Source organism: Octodon degus, unplaced genomic scaffold (genome assembly GCF_000260255.1).
Source record: "Octodon degus isolate 3935 unplaced genomic scaffold, OctDeg1.0 scaffold00007, whole genome shotgun sequence".
Taxonomy (NCBI): domain Eukaryota; kingdom Metazoa; phylum Chordata; class Mammalia; order Rodentia; family Octodontidae; genus Octodon; species Octodon degus.
Window position 1 is genome coordinate 29,422,375 of NW_004524583.1, and position 8,672 is coordinate 29,431,046.

Genomic DNA, 8,672 nt, shown 5'->3' on the forward strand with positions numbered 1-8,672 from the left:
AAAAAAGACTAGGCCCCTACACTCGGCCAGCAACTGCAATCACCACCAACGGTTCCGAAAACACTGAGAGCTCTGTGCTGAGGTACCAAGTAGGGGCACAGACTCTGGAACCAGATGCTTGGGTTGGGATCCCAATCCTGCCTCGACCTGTTGTGCGGTCCAGAACGACGTATTCAACCTCACTGACAAGCCTCAGTGCCTTTAACAATAAAATGGAGATTTTTTTTTTTTTTAATCTTACACAACTCCCAACATGGTCGTAAATATTAAGTGAGCTTGGGCTGGGGATATAGCTCAGCAGCATAAGTACCTGTCAAGCACAAGGTCCTGAGTTCAATTCCCAGTAGCAAAAAAAAATAAATAAATAAAGGGAGCTGATACACGTGGTACACCAAGAACAGGACCTGGAGCACAGTGAGCCCTCCATAAACCTTCACTAATAAGGAAGCAGGTTCAGAGACCTTATTAAATGCAGTCAACATTAATAAAGAGCAAAATCCCTCTCTCTCTCTCTCTCTCTTTGTATTTTAGGGCAGGGTCTACAGAGTGTTCAGGGTCTTACTACCTAGATTGAACTCTTAGTGATCAGCCTGTTTACAGCCTCCCAAGAGCTGGGATTATAGGCGTTCACCACTGATAGAGGGAGAAAAGCTAATCTCGGGTGGGTGACCTCCAAATGATACAGGGAACCTCCAAATAACACAGGGAAAAATGATCTCCCTACCTGACCTGCACAAGTTCATGTTCTCTAAAACTGAAGAACGAATTTTAGGAACAAATGGAGGTTATGAGAAGAATATATTTATTGAGAGAAAGAAAGCTCCTGTCCAAGACAGGGATAGGAGGGGGGCCCGAGTAGGTTGTTTCCCAAGAAGCTGTTTCTTCCAGGGACTTTTATAGTGTAAAACCATGCGGGGTAAGGTGGAGAGAATGGGAACTCACTTAGGTGGATGTGGGGTGGGACAAAACTATGGCCAACCAACGGGATTGCAAGCACCATTACTCAGGTAAAATTGATTAAGTCCAGGACCAAATGGGGAAGCGAGTCACGTAGCAAGCGGGCATGAATGTAGAGCAGGACTCTATCAGGTAGCCATCCAGTGGTAGTCGAATTAATGATTCTTCTGGCTCCCTCAGGGTGATGATCAGTCTCGGATGCTAATCTTTGGGGAGGTCTGCATTTGTTTGCTCGTTAGGTCTGGCCCACAGCGGGAGCATCTGTCCCTCCCACAGTTGTAAGGTAACTTGTCTTTTGTGCTGTCTCCTTTGAGGGCCTGGCCCTGTCTGACTGGCTATAATATTTCTATCTAACTCGGCTGCCTACAACATTCCCCCCTCTGAAGAAGTAACCGGAACTGCCGTGAGGGAAATATGGGTGATGACCACTCTGGCTTCTTTATGCTGAAAGGGGTCGTAACTGTTGACTGGCAGTCAGATATATTCTTCAGAGGTTCTATCTAAAGACCCAATAGATGACAGGCATTTTTCTCTTGGGTGCATGGGCCAAGTAATAATATCAACAGGATAATTATGAAAAAGACAAGTTAGAACCTTTTGTAGGACCCTAAGCAGATATCTCTTAAATGTGGGGTTTAATCTCTTTTATCTTCCATGGTCATTGGATATTGTCTCAAATAAACTGGCCTATCTTATGCCTCACCAACTCTATTGTTACCGGGGGTACATGAATTGCCAGACCTAGCGAAAACACTGAGCACTCTACAGTTTATCAGTGGGGTCACTGGCTGGGTAACTACCAACAAATCTGTATGAGCTTTTATCAAACGTCTAACAGGTTTTTTTCTTATATTGGCAGTTAACATAGGTTCCCTCAGGCTGAGAGGGAAGACACATGACCACCTCAATCTGAAACTTCTTCTGACTCCATCATGAACACTTTCTTTTTTCCTTCTCTAGAAGCTTTGGACATTTTTCCTTGAAATGTCTCTTCTTTCTGTCTGGATCCAGGAAAGCATAGCTTTTTCCTTGTTTCCTGACTGGCATTTGCTCCCATAGGGTGCAGTATTACTGTTCTCATTTTCTGTCTTTAATTCCATTCTGTATCCTCTTTACTATGAAACACCTCAACTCAGACAAATTCATTCCTGCATACCCTTCTAACTCCTGCAGCTTGTGTCAGACACGAGGGGCCCACTGAACAACATGTAACTTTTTAGTTTTAAGGCCTCAATATGTGTCTCTATAGACAAAATCTGGTGGATCCCCGTTAAAGGAATCTTAATCTAGCATATTCACTATAGGTTTTACCTATGTGATTACCTGGGATTTGGTATCTTCTAAGAAAGAACAAATTTTCTGAGAAATTAGAGCACATATAATCAAAGCATGAACATTTGAGCTAACAGGTATATTTATAAACTTTTTAAGACCTAGCAATTGTAACTCACTAGCTCTTAGGTCCCTTTATTCATGGAGTTTGACAGTGTACTGTAAGTCCCTCTAACTTTAGTTAAGAGAGGTCACACATGTATTTACTATCAACATGAAATACCTGCATTACATCAGAAATCAGCCAGACTAACATACTCCTACCGTGAAATACACAACATTCAGTCAGATTAAACCAATGAAATACCTTTTAAGTCTTGCACATGAGCAACAATATATTACATTTGTAAAAATTAGTCTTAGCATAATTATCATTAGTTAGCAACCTGAATATGTTGCATTACCTCAGTTACAGCTAAAGCAAGATGTCTTTTAAAGTATTGAGGTACAATGACTGGAAGGAAGATCAGGGTTGGAGAAGGACAAAGAGTCTATGCCAATATCCAGCAATAGGCTGGGTTTTTTCCTTTAGTCATGATTACTCAGGGCTCCTCCATGGAGATGACAGGTAAAGACAACAGTCTGGCCAGAGGGAAGAGGCAGGCCCAGAGCCCTTCAGTCCTACTGGGCCATCTGGGAAGCCGAGTCTGAGCTCGGGGGCCTCCCTCTCAGAGTGCAGTCTCACATCTACTGGCTGCCTCCGCAGTCAGGGCATGGCTTGTGGGCCTCTTAAGGCAGTCCCTGTTATGGTGGCCTGGCTTCTGATAGCAGTAGCAGATGAACATCATCATCGTTGAGCTCTTCTTGGAGCCAAGAGAATCAGACTTAGGGTCTGTTTTGAGGCTGCAATAATGGCGGCCATTTTTTATCTCTTTGTTTTCTCTCCCTGGTTTTCTCCCAGATTCAATTATAGGACACTTAAACAGTTTTTACTAAAGTATCAAATGAGTTGCCTGGAAACTATCTTTTGTAGTTCCTCAACTTGTCTGTAAGAGTAATCTGTCCCTCTATTTAATTAGCATCTCAGGAAGTATGTCTTAAGGATGCCTCTATTAAACAGTTAAAGAAATCAGAGGGGTGTTCATCTTTCTCCTGGTAAATAGCTAAAATTTAATAACTGAAGTCTTGGTTTTAGTTCTTAGACCTTCAAGAATACACACTTGACAGAAAATGTCTTTTTCAGTCTCCTGCCCCACTACTAGGCCACCAGGGATCTGACTATTTGGGCTCCAGTGGGAACTGAAAGTTCCACTGGTTGTCTATCTTTTGACTCTTTAAAATTAACAATATGATATTCCTTTCCAAGTACAATAGTAGCTTTTAATTCCACTTTTTACTAGAAGTCAAAGTTTGGTTTAAGATTAACATTATATCTTTCCAATGTAGTTCATAAGTCTGAATAAATCCTCTAGAAGACATCAATGTACTTATCAGGGTCCTCTAAGGCACATGAACTCGGGAAGTTCCAAATTGCCTGTTTGCTTCTTTAAAAGGTATTGTCCTTGAGGAGCTTGTATAAATCCAGCTAAAATGGGTGTAGCCTTGTAGAGGCCTGGATTACAGCTGTTTTAGAAGCCCACCCTTTAAAAAGGCAAATAAGGGAAACCTTACTTTCAGTAATGGGGCACAAGGCTGAACTGCCTGGTTGTCCTGTTGCTCACATCTACACTTGAAAACTTAAATAACAATAAACTTTTTAATGCAAACAAAATCTGAACATAAGATATTTTTACCATTTTCCTTTTTACATCATCTTTTTAGTTATAAACTAGCATCACAGTTGATACTTTCCTCTGCATTTCATTTGGCATGTCAAGATCAAATGTCTTCCAGTGCCTAATGAAGCACTCTAAAGGAGTAAGAGACTTTGACTGTGAGATCCCCATATCTGGAATACAATAAGAACATTCAGGGCATTTCCCCTCCTTATTTCTAATTGATTCCTTCCCTCCCCACCCCACCCCCATCCCAAGGCGTCCCTAAAGGAGACAAGATCTCACCAGCCTATCCACCCTACCTGATGTGGATTCTCGTCTCCTAAACACGTCCCATGAATTGTTACTATTTGCGAATATAAGCTACAGTTGGTCCAGTAACCAGAATGTCTGCAGAAAGAAGCATAACTATGGCATAAAAGGCCAACGGGAAGTAAGTCCTTCTCAGGCTACAAAGATCACTTCTAGAGATAGATAGACCCATTGACTGGAGGGATTTGGCCCCGTACGCTGAGCCAAGTCTCCAGACACGCGTTTTCCATCTGATCACCTAGGTAAATATTTTTAGCAACTAAACAAGATTTAACCTTGAAGCTCACAGGTAAAACTTATATTTCATATCATGTAGCATCATATTTTACATATTGGTAAAAACATAATACAGCTGGCAAATATTTCTTACTTTTAGTTAACACATAAGGCACAAATGTAAACTTCCCCTGACAACCACTATTGCAAGCTGTCTCAGCCTTATTTATTTATTAATAATCTTTTTTTTTTTTTTTTTTTTTTTCAGAACAGGGAATTGAACTCAGGCCCTTGCACTTGCCAGGGAAGCACTTATTCCACTGAGCCGTCTCCCTGGCCCTTCAGCCTTATTTCTGACAGAGTGACTCATCAACTTGTTCTACTGAAAAGCTCAGGTAGAATTCCTAGTTTACTAGCAAAAAGAAGGAAAAGGTTCTTTAAAACCAAAGAATGACTTTTAGGACAATAGGTAAGTGGAGATTTTTCAGTGATAAGGAGCCAGTTTCTACCAAGGAACCATCAGGTTTGGCGCCTTCTCCCCTCGGGCATTCTCTGTTTCTTTTGGCCCACAAAACCAGAGATGTCTCCAGAAAGGAATCCAGCAGTTTCTCTGGTCAACAGTCCGTCAACCATTGGCTTCAATGGGGATTCACCAAAGAACAGCTGGGGAAACCTGTCCTCTGCTTCGAAGAGTGGCAGCTGCTCCAAGAGCATTTACTAGCTGGCAGAGTAACCACTGTTGTCCAAGTTCTGTAAGGGTTAGTTAAAAGCCTGAACAAGATTACCTAGCACTTTACACTAAAGGTTTTAAAGTCCACAACTTATCTCTTATGCACCTAAATGATAGCTAGACCTAGGAGAAAAGATTGAATCCTCCCTTACCACTAAATGTGTTTTGGTCCCTTAAGTGTGCTGCTTTTGGAGATAGCTCCTTCTGGTGTCACCCAGAGGTCGGTTCTCTCCACTGTGTCTCAGGTTTAGCCTCCCAAACGAGACCTGCCCAGAACACTAAACCAGGATATGGCTATTATATGTGTCCTCCTGGAGGGGCATAGTCCTCTTTGTCTCATCTGACCCAGAGACAGGGTACGTGTCCTTTTTCTAAAATGACTTCCCTGTCTTCAGTGTTAACAAACACTCATTTTCTAAGGGCTTTACTTAGTTGGAACAGTCAGAGTTTTCCTAATTTTACATGCCTCTAAAAAAGCAAAGTACAAGGAGGTAGGAAACTTAGGAATAAAGTCAAAGCAAGGAAACTGAAGCAGAGCAGGCCTGACGTTCCCTCTAGCATGTAGAGGGGGGTCAGAACCAGTCCGTCCCAGTGAAACCTGTCCTCCAAGTCTTTGGAAGGCAGCTGTGCTCACACTATACCACCAACACCACACTGTCCTCCAAGTCTTTAAGAACAGTTGTCAACCTAATGTCATTTAACTGGCAAAAGGAGTCCTGTGTTCTATATACAGGCATGTATATTTTCTAAGTCTGAGCTGGCTAAAAGTCCCATCTTACAGAAGCTTACATAAAATCTACTAGGAGGCTTACTAACGTTACTCTCTCTAGCGCTATTGTCTAAAGTCAAGCAAGGAATACCAGTACATTTAGTAACTAGTTCAAACACAACATATACAAGTACACCACAGTCATAAAATGTCCCATTAATGAAATATCATAAACTTGTAACATTCCCACATTTTAACTTAGATTTACCAACAACATTTTGACCAACATTTTAGCAAACAATATAAAAAGCAAAACAGAAGCCATTGTAAGCAATTTTAACAGAAGCAAAGCATGAACAATTATGAGCAATGAGCAAAAACATATCAACATTTAAAGCATAAAAATTTGTTTCCTAAGCAAGTCCCAATTCAGAATTTATGCAGGAAAAGCAAACTCATACCTCCATCTAATGATCTCAGTGGGAACCTCCAAAATGATACAGGGAGAAAAACTGATCTCGGGTGGGTGACCTCCAAATGATACAGGGAACCTCCAAATGATGTAGGGAAAGATGATCTCCCGACCTGACCTGGCCGAGTTCATCGTCTCTAAAACCAAAGAATGAATTTTAGGAACAAACAGACGTTATGAGCAGAATATATTTATTGAAAGAAAGAAAGCTCCTGTCCAAGACAGGGACAGGAGGGGGACCCGAGTGGGTTGTTTCCCAAGAAGCTGTTTCTTCCAGGGACTTTTATAGTGTAAAACCATGCGGGGTAAGGTGGAGAGAATGGGAACTCACTTAGGTGGATGTGGGGTGGGACAAAACTATGGCCAACCAACGGGATTGCAAGCACCATTGCTCAGGTAAAATTGATTAAGTCCAGGACCAAATGGGGAAGCGAGTCACGTAGCAAGCGGGCATGAATGTAGAGCAGGACTCTATCAGGTAGCCATCCAGTGGTAGTCGAATTAATGATTCTTCTGGCTCCCTCAGGGTGATGATCAGTCTCGGATGCCAATCTTTAGGGAGGTCTGCATTTGTTTGCTTGTTAGGTCTGGCTCACAGCAGGAGCATCCGTCCCTCCCACAGTTGTAAGGTAACTTGTCTTTTGTGCTGTCTCCTTTGAGGGCCTGGCCCTGTCTGACTGCCTATAATATTTCTATCTATCTCGGCTGCCTACAACAACACCACGCCCAGTCTCAATTGCCATTTCAGTGTGCCCTGTGGGCGGGGCCAGCATGGCAGGTCTGGGGATCGAACCCCCAGCCCCTGTGCCTGCTTGCAGGTGCTTTAATCTGCTGAGCTATTTGGTCAGCCCAGAAACAGCAGAATCTTGCACCCAAACATGTGCACCTCTTTAGAATCTCCTACAGATCATGTTTCTCCCCCAGAATTCATGTGTTGGGAACATAATCCCCAAACTTATATATTAATGATATTTGGAGGTGAGGCCTTTGGTAAAAGGTGAAAATGAAGAGGAAACCAGAGTGGCAGGACCTTTGGGAGCTGGCTGAACAGGTTAATCCATCCATCCATTAATGGCTTTATTACAGAAGTGAGTCATACAATGCTATTTCTCCACATGATGCCCAGTGTTGCCTGGGGTCCTACAGCACCCCCACTCGCCCTAAGAAGTGACCCGATGTGATCCCCTGGTCTCGAACTTTTAGCCTGCAGAAATATAAGCCAGATAAACCTTTATTCTTTATAAATTACTCAGTCCATGGTATTCGGTTACAGCAACAGAAAGCAGACAAAAACAAAGTCCATTTCCTCAGAGACTGTTGGTTTTAAGTCAAGACAAATTTTCTCATGAGTCTCCTAGTGTTTATGGGCTTTGTCTTTGCAAAAAAAGATTTGTGGGGTGGAGGTGAATAAATGCAAAAAATAACATTTTTAGGCCTCTCTGTTAGCATGTCAGGCTGAGCCAAGCTCTTCACATTGCAGCCCCAGTAAAGCTGCAGTGAAAATCTAGTACTAGGTACTAGTAATAGCCTAGTACCTTCTTTTAAAACTAGTTTGGGCTGTGGAGATAGCTCTGTGTTCTAAGCACCTGCCTGGCAAGCACAAGGCCCAGAGTTCAATGGCCAGTACTGCATGCCGTGCCAGCCCTAGAATCCCTGGCACACAAACCGGGTGTGGTGGTGCACACCTATAATCCCAATGCTGGGGAGGCTGAGACAGGAGGATCACTACTAGTCTGAGGTGCATACGAGACCTCATACCAAATAAATAAATGACTTTAAAACTGCAGCTCAGACTCACAAGGCAACCGTCCTCTTGGGTGTTGGAGCCAGAACCCCCACTCCGCTCAAGGTGATAATGAAGGGACCCGTTCCCCTAGGCACAGGAAGACTTCCACTCCAGCAGCCTGACTTGCAAATTCACCCCCTTCTGCCCCCACCCAGCAAGGCCAGGCATGGTCCCTCCACTCAGCAGGGCCAGGCACCCACTGGGGGCACCTGGGGTCAGCCCCTGCCTGAGCCTCGCACAGACACCCAGGGCAGCAGGAGCCCATGCTCTTCCAAGTCCCCAGGGGCGGAACAAGAGGAGCATCACTCTCACAGCTAAGACCAATTTCCCACCAGACTCTGAGGCTCAAGGTGGGAGCAGAACAGAAAACCTCGAGGGTCTGGCCGAGCAACCCTGCTCTCTATTCTCTTCACCTCCTCCCATTCTTCTTTCCATTTCTTCCC